This window comes from Ursus americanus, chromosome 24 (genome assembly GCF_024610735.1).
Source record: "Ursus americanus isolate L20-20 chromosome 24, mUrsAme1.1.p, whole genome shotgun sequence".
Classification (NCBI taxonomy): Eukaryota; Metazoa; Chordata; class Mammalia; order Carnivora; family Ursidae; genus Ursus; species Ursus americanus.
In genome coordinates this window covers 10,618,459-10,635,832 of record NC_142150.1, presented here as the reverse complement: position 1 = coordinate 10,635,832, position 17,374 = coordinate 10,618,459, and the positions used below count along the sequence as shown (strand labels likewise).

The window sequence follows — 17,374 nt, the reverse complement described above, 5'->3', positions numbered from 1 at the left end:
AATTTAATCCCACATGTATCTGATTCCAAAGGTAAGTGCATCATAGCTAAAGCTTTCATGTGATTAGGGTACCACATAAGCATTTTAATAGAAAGTTTCACTTGGTGTGATGAGTCCAAAGAGAAAACCTGGAAACCAATTTATAAAATCTATCCATCTATCTATTTATTCATCATCTATTTTATCAAATCTATCTGTCCATCCATCCATTTATCTATCATCTATTCTGTATTAAAGAATAAGAAGCCAATTAAAAGCTTCTTCTAGAAAATACTTTATCTGGATGGTAAACCAGTCGTTTATGGCCATGAAGAGAGAATGACATCACAGTCCTACATGAGTGACTCACTCCTAAGTACCTTATGGACCCTCATCCCTTGAGTGGAGATGCCTGGTGATTATTGTAGAATGAGATTGGTCGCAGGCTGTGCCACCTGAACCAGCCTGCCAGGCAGCTCTTGAAAACAAAGAGAGTCTCATTTATGCCTGGGAGCCAGAATCTCACCCAGAATAAATCAGCCTCACAGTCTCATTCGTCAGCCTGATGGTTTTAATTGTTAAATCGGAAGTTTAATTTGCCATGCATGGATAACAATCCAATTCCAGGCAAGCATATGCAGCAAGTGATCAATGGGAGACAAGTATAGAAAGTTAATTGTAAGTAATCCTTGAATCCTGATGTAAATCAGAGCAATAGGAAAATTTCAACTTCGCTTATCTTCTCTCATTATTTGATATCTTAGAGAACTAGGGGAAACTAGCAAATCATATCAAGTTAATTCTTACATTATTTTTATCTATTGTAGTCCAGATACCTATAAACACACACCTATTTTTTTTTGTTCATTGCTTTAATTTTCTGCTGACTGAACTAGCAAAGGCCATTAGGTTTTAATTTTTCTTTTAATCTCCACAGTATCATTTGGGCATATTACTCATCTTGCAGATAAGGAAACTGATACCCAACTCTGATAAATAAAATAAATAGCTCTCAATAGGCCCAAAACCAGTCAGTACCAGAGCCAGCACTCAAACCCAGGTGAGCCTGTCTTCAAAGCCCATATTTTTTTTACAACCTGACATTGACACCCATGCAACTTACAAATAATGAAGAGTAACCAGTCTACTAATAATGTTAAGAAGGAACCATGTCATATTAGCAACAAGTAAAGAAATTGTCTGTATTCATCCCAACTAAGAGAAAACCCAGAGAAACATAAAGATTATCTTTAAATGTGTGAAAGATAGTCACATGGGAGAGGACGTGTTCTTTATGATGTTAATAGGGAAGACTCAAAACGCAGCGTGTCATGTTTGTTAGGAGGGTGGGGTTTGAAGTATATTGGAACTAAGATTAGTCCCAGCTTTGTTACGCACTAGTTGGTGCAAGTAAGTTCTCTTCTCATTTTATTATTTGTACAATGTGTCTTATAAAAGTATTACTATTTGGTGAAATTACTCAAAATGTATTTTAGCAGTATATACCAAAGACCTACCAAACATCTGGAGGCGTCCAAAAATGGAGTGGAGTTGCTTATGAGTGTTGACTTTCTCATCTCCAGTGGAGTTCAAGTTGGGTTAGATGATTGATCAAAGGACTAGAGAGGATTTCATCACTGAATGGAAGAGACTGTTGCTTAGATTAGATCAGTAGTTCCCAGAAAATTAGATTTTGCCAATTAGTAAAAGTTTTGGTAAATTTTTATATGCCAAGTAAGGTATATAGCAATAAAATCATAACAATCAATTTTACCTTAATTACTATTTAATAAAAGAAAAAATCCATATTGATTTTGAAGTACATAATCTTAGATATCTATCTGTGGATCATCATTTAGAACGATTGGAGTAGATGTCTTTGAAAAATTATTCCACATTAAGATTTGAAATACTAAACCATGTTGTAAGCCAGTCTACCTCTCTTTTTTATGATGGTGGCAGTAGTCCAAATTTTTAGAGGCAAATAGACTTCCACGTAGATGTCCCAGGGACAATTTCTATAGCTGTTTATATTAGTATTAACCAGAGATGGTTAATAATGTCAGGTCATGCCTAATTCACCAGATCACTTTAAATCCTTTTGATAAGGGTGAGACCATGTTCAGCTCTGACCCCAAAGCAATTTGTGAGAGCCCCCTGCTTTTTATTTTATTTTATTCTATTTTATTCTTTATTTGATTTTATTATTTATTCCCCCCTCCCACCGCTTTATTTTAAACTAAGATCTCACTTTAAGAAGATGGAGTAATGAAGGCTGAGAGTATATGGCTACACAGTATTCAATCCTGCGGATATATTATAGGTTATTTAGGACATCACCTATTATTTCATGACTTTAGGTCATTTCCATTTGTTCGTTTTTCTTTTTCTTTTTTTTTTAAGAGAGGGAGAGAGAAAGAGAGAGGAAGAGAGAGAGAATCTTAAGCAGGCTTCACGCCCAGTGTGGAGACCTTCACGAGGCTCAATCTCACAACCCTGAGATCACGACCTGAGCCGAAATCAAGAGTGAGACGCTTAATCCACTGAGCTACCCAGGCACTCCCATTTGTTTGTGTTATAAAACACGCTTCTGTGGTGTGCATATTTCTTTAGGGAAAAAATTCCTAGAATAAATGAAAGTTGTTGGTCTTAAGGCGTTTATTACACATTGCTGAGTGTGTTCTAGAATGGTATTAAATACTACATAACTATCGGCAGGTTAAAGAGTGCCGAGTAAAAGATTTCTAATGATAGAAGATTAAGTACCACAAGAATTGCTGGGAGGATATTTTTTTTTTGTCTTATGATAAATCTAGTCATCTTATTGGTTCATCTGATACCTAGTAATTCTGTGATTGAGTTTTAATGTTTTTTCGATATCATTGTCCCTCTCTCCCTTCTTCCCTCCTGTCTCTGTATTTTTTTTCTTTCTCTTCTTCTTATAAATAAGAGCTAATTTTGTTCTTCTCCTTTTTTTAATAAATCCACAATTGCATATTTCTCCTGATAAAAAATATGTTTACATCATCAGTGACTATTCTTGGCTACTTTGAATATACTCATCTCAAGTGATATTTGGAGCCCTGGTTTAGGTTGTGTACAAAGAGGAACCTGTAACACTAATCAATGTCTACTTTCAGAAATAGGCTTTTTTGTTTAATCTTTATATACTTGGCCATCCCAAATAAGTCTTGTTTATAAACAGAGTCAGAAAAATAAAACCGTTAAAGAAAGAACCTTACCCTTGCCGAATCATGCCTTACTCTTAAAACTTTGCAAAACAGACATTTCAAAAATAACAGACACAGATGACATCTCATTCTTTTCTTATGCGACAAACGCTCTGAGACCTTGGGCTTAAGGATAGAATACTACTTAATTAATACTGTAAAATATTAATTCTGTGAAGTTGCTATTCTAAGGGCCATGATTGTTTCCATTACAATTGACACTGTGCAATTATACTAGGGCATTATAAAGGCAGAAGGGCCACAAGGACCTTGTGAATGGCAAACCTCTTGCTCTGTTGCTTAGCTCACCTCCGCTGCCTCTTTCTTGGGAGCCCAAGGGATTCAGCTTGTTTTTGTTTTTTCTCCTTCTTTCACTGACCATCACCACTCTGTCCTTTAGTGATCTAATCCTTGCAAGTCTAGCGGTAAGAAGATGCAGGCTACCCAAGTCCTTCTCCTTTAACAAATTTCTAGAAATAGCTAGGTCGGTAATGAAAATAACAAAGAGAGAGAAGTTGCAGACCTTTATGAAATCTTACCAAGATCTTATAGGCACAAAGATGGGGCTACGGTTTCATTCCCTTTCTTAAATGGCAACCTGAAACCTCAGTAGTCTTGTCAACACTCTCTTGACATACACCTTGGCTTCTTTCTTGGACCCATAGGGAATGGAAGGCTCTGGTGATTCCTGTGACACCCTATTAAACTTCAGTTTTAAGTGGCCATATAATCCCATGTTTCCAGGAGACACACAATTGCTTGTGGTCCCTGCATTTATTTATACCTGGAACCTTCATTGAAAACAGATCTCTGGGGAGCCTGGGTGGCTCAGTCAGTTAAGCTTCCAACTCTTTTTTTTTTTTTTTTAAAGATTTTATTTATTTATTTGACAGAGATAGAGACAGCCAGTGAGAGAGGGAACACAAGCAGGGGGAGTGAGGAGGAAGAAGCAGGCTCATAGTGGAAGAGCCTGATGTGGGGCTCGATTCCATTACGCCGGGATCACGCCCTGAGCCGAAGGCAGACGCTTAACCGCTGTGCCACCCAGGCGCCCCTCAACTCTTTTTTTTTTTTAAAGATTTTATTTATTTATTTGACACAGAGAGAGAGACAGCCAGTGAGAGAAGGAACACAGGCAGGGGGAGTGGGAGAGGAAGAAGCAGGCTCCCAGTGGAGAAGCCCGATGCGGGGCTCGATCCCAGGACTCTGGGATCACACCCTGAGCTGAAAGCAGACGCTTAACGACTGAGCCACCCAGGCGCCCCAGCTTCCAGCTCTTGATTTCAGCTCAGGTCATGATCTCAGGGTTGCAAGATCGAGCCCCATGTTGGGCTCTGCACTGGACATGGAGACTCTTAAGATTCTCTCCCTCTGGGGCGCCTGGGTGGCACAGCGGTTAAGCGTCTGCCTTCGGCTCAGGGTGTGATCCCGGCGTTCAGGGATCGAGCCCCACATCAGGCTCTTCCGCTATGAGCCTGCTTCTTCCTCTCCCACTCCCCCTGCTTGTGTTCCCTCTCTCGCTGGCTGTCTCTATCTCTGTCGAATAAATAAATAAAATCTTAAAAAAAAAAAAAGAAAAAAAGATTCTCTCCCTCTGCCCATCCTCCCAACTCGCATGAACGTACGTGCACTTTCTCTCCCTCTCTCTCTCAAAAAAAAAAAGGTCTCTAATTTGCTCCAACTTCTCTGGTCACCCATAGGTATTGCCTGTTTGGGACATGTTGGAGGGTCTTTAAAATGAATTACAGAGGAAAGAAATTTTCTATTAGAAGAAAACTAGTATCGATAGGAATCGCAGAATCTTCACATAAGATCCTGAAAGGGGAAAATTGTGCAGTATTTAACAATGAAGGACAGGTCCTTTTTAATTCTGGGCTCTTCATGGCAGGGAGTAAAAGATGATAAATTCCATTACTGTGAATGTCAGCTTAAGGGTTGATGAGAAAGGTTAATGTAATTCCACACTGAAAATGCCCACTCAGAAGGAGAGATTCTGTTTTCTCTGTTCTCTACCTTTCATAACTCCAGCTCTGACCAAAGTTAGCTGTTTCTTAGAAGTTCATAAGAGCACAGCTGTCTGTTATCATGAAGATGGAATATTCACAAAACCAAAGGATTTGGAATGCCCCTGCCTATAACACATTTTCTTCTTCCTAAAATAAAATGAATTCTTCCTCTTCTCTCAAAACTATTTTTTCATGATATCTTTTGTATCTTTTCGTATCAAATGTATCTTTTGTTCAGTTACATTAATCTTCAAACATCTATGTCTGTAATTAAGGCTGAATGATAAAATGTGCTACTAGGGAAGAACTACAACCTTTTTTTCAAATGAAGTATCGGAACTAATGGGTGTATAGATGAATGGAAAATATCAGGGCCATTTTGCTAGAAAGTTCACTTCATTATTCATGATAATCACTCCCAATCTAAAGGGAGTAACAATTTCTATTTCTTCTACCTCACCTAATTTTCTGCAATCAATGAGTCAGAACAAACTGACCATCGAAGAAAACATTAAGGTCCAAACTCTTGAGAATCCACATCATTTGTGGGACTCGACTGAGCTTTTGCTACCTCAGCAAAGGCTAACAACACCTAGTGACATTTGAGTTAGGTGTCTCAAAATGACCCACTAGGCATGTGGACTCTCTCCCAAATCCACTTGGCGGGAGTGGTGTCTGAAAGAGCCACCATTAGTTAATGTGGGATATAGGTACCAAAGGATCCCATTGAGCTGCAACTTCCTTTCTGGGAGACCTAATATTCTTATATTATTGTCTATTGCTATTGATCAACTTTTGAAGAAATCAGTTTGGGACACAAAGTCAGTCATAAGTGGATGTGGCGCCATGTTAACCGAAAAAGCATACGGCACGGTGGTGTACCACACTGAAAGGAGAGCCATGGGGACAGAGATATAGGCTTGACCCCCTCACTACTGGAAATGATAGGGTGATGAAATGTGAAGAGACTAGCAAAAGAAAAATGGGTTATCCATACACTCAGCTCAGAAGCAAAGACTTTATTAGTCTAAGGAGAGTTCAGATAACTGGAAACCCTGCTACTTTTCTGGGTAGTTACTGGTTTTCATGGTGGCTCATTAAAAGGTGGAGGAAGACAGGGAAAATAAAACGTTTGGTCAGAACTTGATGAGTGCTAACATTCCCTTTCCTTCCAACATGAAGATCAAACTGGAGTCTTTTCTCGGCTTTTCGGACATTAGATGTCTACGAAGAAGCAGTCAGAGGGAAAAGCAGAGTAGTAACCTACTTTCCAGAATATGCCAAAGCATTTCTCAGTTCTAAGACTGGCTTTGAGCAAGAGTAGGTATTTGGCAGTAGCCTGGCTTAGTTCATTAATTTATCCCTTATGAGCAATACATATCTCTCCTCTCATTTCTTCCCCAGTAAATTTTTCTGGAGGTGATAGGACCTAGATCATAGGAAACCAGGAAATGAGAGTGGTCATGTCTGCAAATACCTGTGATCCATCCTTCAGTGTCATCCTGGAGGATCTCCCTGCTAAGAAGGACAGAGGAAACCCGGTAGGTTGATTTTTCAGCCTGTGAACTCAGAATTTCTGCATGGAAGCAAAGTCAAGAGAAGAAACCTGGCAGGCAAGAGCGGCCTGAAGCCAGTCACAGACATGGGTCTATTTGGCAATACAGCGCCTATAATCAACTTAATTGAAGATAATTTGAGGCTTTTAGACATTTGGCAGGGGCTCCACTTCTTTCTGCTTTCTTTTACTTCACGTATTTCAGATATTTTCGGTACTTGCGCGACCTCGTAGGCATTGGAGTCTGTGAGCTGCGAAACTCTTTACAAGGCAAAGCAAAACAAAATTTGAATCCCCTCCCACTCTTTTCCTCCATTTGTTTTTCCTTTGCTTTGTGTTTGCCTCGGTTCACCCTCCTTCCTGCTCTTTCTTCTTCTGCCCTTCTCCATCTCGGGTCCCATTCTAATCAGTTTCCTATCAGACTGACCATCACCACAGGGCTGAACTGTGTTATTGAGGCAGAAAAGGAGGGTTAGGTAGAAAGAAACTCATCTCGTGGTCTATGCTTGTTGGTTAGTGATTTATTCTTTGGAAAATAATTGAAAAAAAAGCATGATTTTTTTTTTGTAACAACGCTATATTGTTGGTTCTTTCCATTTTGCCTTGATCACGAGTAAACTTGGGGTTAAATTCTCTTGTCGTAGCAGGATGTGTTATTAGCCTTGCTTTTCTAGTATAATTGTTTGTTCCCTCAATTGTGCAGCTCTTCGCACTTTAAAATGATCATCATTGCACTTACGGCATGGCTAGGTGCATTAAGATCGCTGCATAATCTGTTCTTCTCCTTCTATTGAGAAATAGTGTCTCATTCTCTCCTCTTGGATCAAGGCTGGCCTTAGTGACTTGTTTGACCACTAGACCCTGTCGGAGGCCATGCTCTGGGACTTCTTTTAAGACTTTTTTTTTTTTTTTTTTTTTTTTGAGAAAGAGTGCGTGCACATGAGCGGGGGACGTGGGGGAGAGGTAGAGAGAGAGGGAGAAGCAGGCTCCCTGCTGAGCAGGGATCCTGAAGATACGGGGCTCAATCCCAGGACCCCAAATCACGACCTGAGCTGAAGGCAAACGCTTAACTGCCTGAGTCACCCAGGCATCCCTGGCACTTCTGAGGTTGGGTCATTCGTAAGACGTCTCCCAGTTTCTACCCAGGCCTCTCGGATCTGAAAGGAAAACTAGCCGCCATGTAAGAAGTCTAACTACCCTAAGACTGGTATGCTGTGAGGAAACTGCCTGGGGAGAATCCATGAAGAGAGAGGGAGACGGAGCCAGCCTCAGCCACTGCAGTCCTACCAGCAGTGCCAGACGTGAACGAAGACACCACCTTGCACATCCCTTCCTGAGCTGGTGTGTCATGGAGAAGACCCAAGGCAACCCTCAAGAACCCAAGACTCTAGACATATGGTCCCAGCAATTTAGGGTGTTCAAACCTTTTCAGTCATTTTGGAGCAGAGACAAGTCATCCTGTGGTTTCATTCCCCAGATCCTGATACATACAGTTGTGTGTAGAATACAATGGTTATATTTCATGCCATTAAGTCTTGGTGTAGTTTGATACCTAGCGAGAGATAACTAAAACTTTGATGATACATGGCTTTTACTGTAAGCCACTTAAAATCCTTTGTAGAAGTAAACATTTTTCAAGCCATTAAATAATGTCACATTTACACCATTGGGAGAGGCAAATCCTTTGGGTGCTGAATGGTGCATGTCGAGTTTATATTTTTCCTTCTCTTAAAATTGTATATCTTTCTCTAAATTTTAGATTGGAAGGATAATTACTTGTATAAATTCACAAAAGCTGTTGGTGTTAGAGAAACTTTGCATATGAGAACAAGTTAGTTGTTTGGATTGTGTAAGAGCGTAAGGGACAGTGTCTTCTCTGCCCTTGTCTGTCGGGCTCGGGGGAGGCACAGGGAACACCCAGCCCTGCATTTAACAACCCCTAGTCATGGTTAACTATGCCAAATTCACTGGGTAGCACCATCTACAGTTAAATGATAATACTTAAGTCTCCATAAAGCAACGACTCATTTTTTAAAATGCTCTGAATGTGGAGACAGTCCTTTTCAGTTGGACACTTCAGATTTTGCAACAGGAATACTACAATTGGGGAGTTTATGCGGGTAGCTTTTCCACCGCATACAAAAATGAACAAGATATAAGTTATACTCCATGGACAAACTGCACTCCATCTCCTGACCATTACAGTGATGAAATATTTCAGTAAATCACAGTATGTGTGCTGTCCTTGGGGCTTTTGCAATCTCAGCTGCTGCAACTGTATAATGTACATTGATTTCTGCTCGGAATTCAATGGCAAGTAAAGCTGTTTAATCATTTGGCTCCTGACGAGTTAATAAAGACTCCATCTCTTTTAATAAGTTTGTTTTAGATAAGAATACCATCTTTGCTATGATCCTGCCTCCCTTTCCTTTCTGTTTGGAGGTGGGGGTGTTTTAATAAATGAGGCTTCGGACGAGACAATGCAATTGTAATCTTCTTGCTGCTTTCCTTCACCATCCTATGATTTGCAAGTCTGTCCAACAGTCCACCCACGAAAGCCGCTTAATCATCTGCTGCATAATTGTAAATACACGGTACCTTTCTGTGCCTTGAAAATCGCTATTAAGTAAAAGAAATCCTGGTACCCCCATTGCAGACGAAAGCCCATGCTGCAATTACAGAAGGCAGGCACCCTATTGCTATAATTTTCCACCCAATCACATCTCATTAGCATTCAATTTTGCTAAAACCACATGACATAAAAGTCACTAATAAGCTGCTGCATTTTGTCGGGTATTGGCAAAAACTGAAATCGGATACAACTGCATTAATGTTGTGTGATGGGAGGTTGCTAATAGGATTAGAAACAGGCAAAAAGGTTAGGAGGAAACCATCTGAGAAAGTCACTCCTAATGTTCAGAGAATCAATTAGCCAGGCTCATCTGAGGATAGAGGATGTGCACTGACTGAGGGCTTGTGAAGAAGAGGGGCAGAGGGGACAGGATTTATTTTTGTTAGGGAGGCATTATGAACTTCCAAGTACAGATTCCAGAAAAAAATCCTCTTCTGTTCATATAAAGGAAATGACTCTGCCATCCTCAAAACTTTTCTTTGCTCCCCACGGACTCTGATTTCTGGGTTATCTAAAAAATAGGTTAAACCTCCTTTGTGTGTTTTCATCTGGGCATTAATATAAACTTGTCCTGTGGCAGGACCAAGTACAGAAGAAGTCTTGGACTCATCTCTAGAGCTCCCTTAGGGTCTCAAAGTTGGAAGGGACTTAAGTAGGAAGTGGGGGCCCCTGGATGTGTTCTAGGTGACAGTTGACATTTACCCTCCAGCTAAGGTCCAATGTTTCTATCCACTGAGATTTGTTTGGCTCATTTCTACACTGACATGTGCATGTCCTAAGCTTCAATATCTTCTTTTAGCTCAGCCACCAAAAAATGGAGAAAAAATATACCAACATTTTGCACAGGGGCTCTACTTCTGGAAATTTCTGGCCTGTGAGGATGTGTGAGGTGGGGAGCATGCGCTGTTGTACATCAGAAGGCTCCATACAGGGCACTTACATTGATACTGTACATTTTCATGCTGAGAATTGATCTCTGAGAATAAAAGGGTCAGGTTTGACTCTGTGACTTTCTGGTCATATGAGATGCTTGTAACAGTAATTATAAGTGGCTTTGACCTCTCCAACTTTCAAGGGGAGTCGGTTGGTCTAATCTGGGTTAAGATGCCTGCAAAAACTTGAAAAATAATAAAACCCACTGACAACCCTATGTGATGACTGTCCAGCCTTGCACAGTGGTCAGTACTTGTGAATGGGTGTTTAGTCAGTCAGTGTACTTTGTGCTCGGTAGGGTCTGGTTTGGGATCCAGGCTCAGTCACTTACTGTATAAGCTTTGCTAAATTTATTTAATCCCTGTAAGCCTAAATTCTTTCATCTGTAGTATCAGAACAACCAGGGTGTCTATCTCCTAGATAATTGTGAAGATTAAATGAGACAAAGCGTATAAACAAAGCACCTGGCGTGATGCCAAGGGCCTTGACAGTCTTTTCCACCTAGGAGATAAATAACAGCTAACAGCTCGAGGAAGGAAAGGCAGTCAACTCCAAGCTGGCAGTTGGCCCGACACTGACAATTAGTCTGTGGCCTGCTCCTGTTGAATACAAACAGGTAATGAGAATAAAGAAAGGAATGACAGGGGTCCTGGCCTTGAGAGCTTACCTTCCAGCAGGAGACACCCAGACCTAAACAATTATGTTATACAATCATTCCTAGAGGCCTAAAGCATCATTCCTAGTTAATCCTGGCCTGATCACAGCACCTAATGGATGTAGGACAAACAAAATGGACAAAATGAAAAGGATCAAGAAGACATACAAATGGCTAACAGACACATGAAAAAATGTTCACAATCATTAGCCATCAGGGAAATTCAAATCAAAACCACACTGAGATACCACCTTACGCCAGTTAGAAAGGCAAAAATTGACAAGGCAAGAAACAACAATTGCTGGAGAGGATGTGGAGAAAGGGGATCCCTCCTACATTGTTGGTGGGAATGCAAGTTGGTACAGCCACTCTGGAAAACAGTGTGGAGGTCCCTTAAAAAGTTAAAAATTGAGCTACCCTATGACCCAGCCATTGCACTACTGGGTATTTACCCCAAAGATACAGACGTAGTGAAGAGAAGGGCCATATGCACCCCAATGTTCATAGCAGCATTGTCCACAATAGCTAAATCGTGGAAGGAAACAAGATGCCCTTCAACAGATGACTGGATTAAGAAGTTGTGGTCCATATATACAATGGAATATTACTCAGCTATCAGAAAGAACGAATTCTCAACATTTGCTGCAACATGGACGGCACTGGAGGAGATAATGCTAAGTGAAATAAGTCAAGCAGAGAAAGACAATTATCATATGGTTTCTCTCATCTATGGAACATAAGAACTAGGAAGATCGGTAGGAGAAGAAAGGGATAAAGAAGGGGAGTAATCAGAAGGGGGAATGAAACATGAGAGACTATGGACTATGAGAAACAAACTGAGGGCCTCAGAGGGGAGGGGGATTGGGGAATGGGATAGGCTGGTGATGGGTAGTAAGGAGGGCACGTATTGCATGGTGCACTGGGTGTTATACGCAACTGATGAATCATCGAACTTTACATCAAAAAAAAATTAAAAATTAAAAAAAATAAGAGAATCAGGGACGTGAAATCAAATCTTCCTGGATGTTCCTCCAAGTCCAGGTAGTTCGACCAGAATAAGACAGTGTCTGAGGCCTCAGTAACCATTTTGGCTTTACCATTTGTATCTTGTAATGGATATAAGGTTTTCTTTTTTAATTGACATTCTTGGGGTGCCTGTGTTGCTCAGCCCGTTAAACATCTGCCTTCAGCTCAGGTCATGATCTCGGGGTCCTGGGACGGAGCCCTGCCTCCGGCTCCCTACTCAGTGGGGAGTCTGCTTGTCCCTCTCCCTGTGCCCCTCTCCACACCCCATTCCTGCTCTCTCTCTCTCAAATAAATAAATAAAACCTTTTAAACAATCGACATCCTTCGTCGAGTGTCTAATAAATGCTAAGTACCAGGCTAGGTGATACACACACACATACATCCGTACACATTACGCATGTTAGTGTCACAGATCATTCTCTTCAGTAGTTTTAGTGTTTCTTGCTTATTTACTTTTATTTTTACTCAGGAAACTGAGGCAGAGAAGCATTAACTTCCCAAGTGACACATCGTAGGCCACAGAGCAGCAGTCTGCCTGATTCTGGAATCTGTGGTTGTATGCAAACTCACAGCTGCCTACCTTTACTGCGGCTGCGGCTGGAGAAGGTCTGGAACGTCAGATCTCAGACGCTACCATTTTAGCTGTTTGTGAAGTTCAGATACCACCAAATTTCTTACAGCTTGGAAATAATCCTCTCAAGGCGTGACCACTCAGGGTATGTGATTTAATAAGGTTCCATTTGTGTTAGCACAATGCAGCTGCATGCGTGGGCTTGATTGAAAACTGCAAAGTGGAGATTTTGGTGCCGTCTCGTGCGGAGTAAATTTGTGCTGCCAACTGAATCTGGGACATGGTGTGTTTTCTGAGAAATGTCAAAACGCATTTCATATTTATGGTTTAGATGGGGAGCCATGAGAAGTCCTATAAACACATTTCATGTTTCTTAGTTGGGTATTTACAGCCTGGTAGGTTGGATACTGTGGAAGCTGCCAGATCCTCAGGAAGTGGCAAGGGTCTAATGACAGGGGAAAGGGTTATGTGGGAGCCCCGTGTGGAGAAGAGGGAGAGGAGAGAGATGAAGGTGACCGACTCTCTGCAAGGCTCCGTAGCTGGTGACCTTCGGTGACAGGAGCTGGTATGTCAGCTAGAGACCACGCAGTGGTGAGCATTCATGCTCCATAATTCAGGGCTCCTGCTGATTGACTTCCAGGGTCAGGGGAGAGTCTGTGCTCACCAAGGCAGGGCTCACAAATTGGCCCAGTGCATTGCGGGAATGGGTTCTTTCCTTCAGGGATTGTGCCAGAGGCTGGATATTTAATGACAAGGGCTTTCATTAGAAAATTGATGATTTTCTTATGGTGCAGTGATTCTAACTGCAGCCTCCTCTCCAAAGCCATGGGGGGGGGGGGCAGCGAGGGTTGGGGAGTGAGAAGACAAAGGAGAGGTTTCCACGCTGCCCCTGTTAATAGTGAAGTGTGCATGCTAACCATTCGTACCAAGCTCCAGGAGACAGCTTGTACAGAGACCGACCTGATAAATATACACAGAAACTATGAGAATCCGTGCTAGGTACTGGGTTGAGGGAAGGGGTGGGGGCGACGAGTGAGAGGAGTTTCCCGTCCTCAGATTTTACTCTCCCCAAGGAGATAAAACAGATACACAAATGACTGGAGTAGAAAGCTGAATAAATGAATTGCCAGGGGAGGATTCAGACACATTCACTGAATCTCTCCTAAGCACATTCGCAGGTTCCCTTGTTTAATCTGCACAACAGCTCTGTGTGGAAGAGATTATTATCAGACTTCCTTTCCTGGAGAGGAAACGAAGGCCTAGGGAAGTCGGCTGGCTGATCACTGGTTGAACCAGACTTCAGAATCAGGACCCCCAAAATAGAATGCGTCTCAGGTGCCTTTAGGCTATGATGTTATACAGGCAAAACGGGAAGCAGAGCCGGAATTGGAAGGAGGGTGAGATCCTCTCCAGTTGAGGGCAGAAGGCCTTTAATGGAAGTGGCATTTGAGACTTGGGCTTCCAATCAGGAATATAATTTTGGAAAGTGGAAATGAAGGAGTATTTGGAGTAGGGGTAGGGGAGTAGAGGGTGGTCTGATAAAGGGAAGAGGCAAATAGCACTATTTAACCTTTCAATGATAAATATTATTAAATATTAATATAACACGATTTCAGTATTTCCTAGTGATATTTTTCAATTAATTTTTATTGTGAATCCCAGCTTTTCCAGATGGTGTCTAGTTTCTAAGCCCCTTGGGGGCGAGGATTGTGATTTATGTTACATTCTTTGCTCTCTGTCTTATGTAGTGCGAGCTCATTACAATTAATCCGACAATTCTCAAAAGTTTAGAGCTGCTGAATTGGGAAAGGAGCTGAGATATCTGAGCCAACAGTCTTGTGTTACATTTGGGGGCCTTACAGTGGTGAAAGCTAACTGACTTATTCAAGGACAGAGGAGGTTGTACAGCTTTCATGTGATACTGTGGTGGTGATGATGATGATGATGGAGAAAATGAAGGACGAGGAGAAGGAGGTGAGGAAGGAAGAAGAAAAGAAAAATGCACTTGGAGTAACTCATCCTTTTTCCACTGGACAAATTCTTGGAGATGGTTTTCCTGAGAATGGTCACAAATTCACCCTGATCTACCCATTTGATCTTTTCACAGGTCCCTATTATAATAAAGATGGTGGGCCAAAGGGAGAAGAACATAGCTTCTTATTGTGAAGGAACAAAAGCAAAATGGTTTATTTAAGACTATGAACAGATGGCCTCAGCTGCCTTCAAATATGAGTTCTAGAAAAACATAACACTCATAGCAATTGTTCATTAAAGGTTTCAAGTGACCATAACAGGCCTCAAACATCAAATTCTTTCCTCCTTCAAAGCTTCTCCTCCATTTCCATCATGATACTGGAATTTTCAGGTTGTCCTCTTTTATGTCTGATATCTGCTTTTCCGGTGTCTTTTGTGGGAGGCATACCTAGATTTGAATTCCTCTGTCATGATTTACTAGCTGTGTGATTCTGAGATAGATATTGAACCTGTTGGAACCTGAATTTTCTCATCTATAAACTGATAATAGCATACTATCAAGGAACTGTGACAAGTGCCTAATACAGTGCCTGGCACATTATGCACTGTCAGTGAATGTTTCTTCCCAGACATACTGTTGGTCCATTTAAAGGCAAGTCCTTTTATTGCTTAGATCACTTCACCCCGTTTATGTATAGCCCAAATCTGTGCTTTTTAATTTCTTTTACACCTTTCTCATATGATTCTCACATTAGGCCGTTATAGCAAGAAGGGCGTGTATATTTTCCAGATGGTCAAGTAATCCTAGAGAGGTCAAATGGTTTACATAAGACATCATCACAAATCAATTCAAAAGCAGAATTGGAATCCGAGTCTCCCTGATTCCTCTCCTCAGGCATTTCCTCCCACCCTAGGTCAACTCCCTTTCTTGGAATATTTGGAGACTTCTAGGAAACAGCACTTCCCTCATTTAGTTACCTGAGCCAGTTGACTCTTACTTGGCTACGCAGGAGACCCTGCCTGGAGTGGTTCAAGCTAATTCCATTTCTGACAAACATTTGCAACTATACGACTTTAAGTGACCTAGCCTGAGTTAGTGTATATTTAATATACTCAGTGCATACGATCCTGCCTCTTGTTCATGCTGTTGAGCGTTCTGCTTTGCTATAGTGTCAACTCCTTGATTTCATGGATATGACTTCTGATTTCGGGCATAAATGGTGCTATTAACCCGAGTTTGGAGTCCACATTTGACATTGATAGTATTAGTTCTGGATGCTCGATAGTCCTTTGTAGTTCTAAGTTACATTTCTCTGCATCAAAGTGTTAGCACCCAGTCATCTCCTTAAGTCATCTCCCAAGGCCTTACAGTCCTGGGAAGTATTTCTGTCTTCATTTATTTATGTAGTAAAAATATGTTGTGTAGTAGGGAAAGGAGTTCCTATTAGGTCAGTTGACCTACAGTCGTCCTGGCTCTCCAGACCTTAGGTAAGTCAGTCCTTCTGACATCCAGCTATTGCTCTGAAATGTAGATCTGAATATCTGTCCCAATAACCTCAAATAGGTTTGTGTCAGTTCCAGAGGAGGTAAAACATGAGAATCCTTTGTAAACACGAAATTGCATTACAAAACGGGAAGTATCTTCAGCGTAAGGAGACCGAAGACGGGAACGGTTGTAACTTCACCCTAGAGAGAAAATGTGCATAGTGGTTTAGCTGGGAGTTGGTGAAATCAGGTGATTTGGGTTTGAGTTCTGATTCTATAGTTTGCTAGGTGTGTAATTTCAGGCAAGTTACCTAATGTCTCTATCCTCCAATTATTTTCTTCATTTCCTAGATAAATAATAGGAATATAATAAAAGCAATTATAGAGTTATGTTAAATCAAATGGCTTAATATGTAAAGTACTTGGGAAGATGAAAGGCCCATAGTAACTTCTCAGTAAACATTAGCACCCAAACCCTGAGGTCACTTTTATAACAAATTTAAACACATTTGTGACTAGAATAGAAAAATTGATTTTAAAAGCCCTTCCGTGGGGAGTGGGAGATACAGGCTTCTAGTTATGGAATGAATAATTCAGAGGAAAAAAGGATACAGCATACGGAATATAGTCTGGAGTATCATAATAGCATTGTATGGTGACAGATGCTAGCTGCATCTGTGGTGAGCAGAGCATAAGGCATAGAGACATTGAATTACTATGTTGAACACCTGAACACAATGTACACAATGTCACATTGTAGGTCAACTATAGCTCAATAAAAAATAAAGAATAAATGAATAAACAAATAAACAAACAAATAAATAATAAAAAAGCCTTTTGACCCTTGTGCAGTGACTGAAGATTCATGTAAAGTTCACCCAGATCAGATGTTCTCTGCTGAGAATCTAGGACACTTGCATGTGGGTTTTTGAGCACTCTGCAGCTAGACCCACAGCATCCACAGGAGAATACTAAGGTGGAAACAGACAGAGAATAGATCCAGGAAGTGGACAAAGGTTTCCTGTAGAAGCCACTTTGACTTTTGGCTAGGAATAGCACTGTACCCACCAATACACCTTCAGTGCCATGGAGCAATTTGAAATCTTAAAGTTCATGCAGAAAGATCTCAGGTGGACCTCTATACCAAGTTGGCTTACTTTCAATTAAACGAAACAAGATTTTTCTACCATTTGAACTTTTCTAAAACTTGTAGGCAATAAAGTTATTTGTACTCGAAAGTATAATATTTGAAAATCCAAAAAGATTAGGAGTGAAAAAGACCCTAAACCTCATCTAAAGAATGGGTAGTCATTCTTTAATCAAAGTAT

General features: G+C 41.0%; 1 long non-coding RNA gene across 2 annotated transcripts in view; it reads left to right on the top strand.

The window, feature by feature from the left end:
• The window catches only part of LOC148107838 (uncharacterized), a 173,922-nt gene that overhangs the window by 84,444 nt on the left and 72,104 nt on the right, over positions 1 to 17,374 (top strand). The window contains exon 1 of one of the 2 annotated variants that reach the window (XR_015721506.1): positions 12,612 to 12,732. The exons of the other annotated variant lie outside the window; for it this stretch is intronic. This is a non-coding gene — a long non-coding RNA (uncharacterized LOC148107838). Of the gene's footprint in view, positions 1 to 12,611; positions 12,733 to 17,374 lie in introns of those variants that run through there. 2 annotated transcript variants of the gene reach the window in all.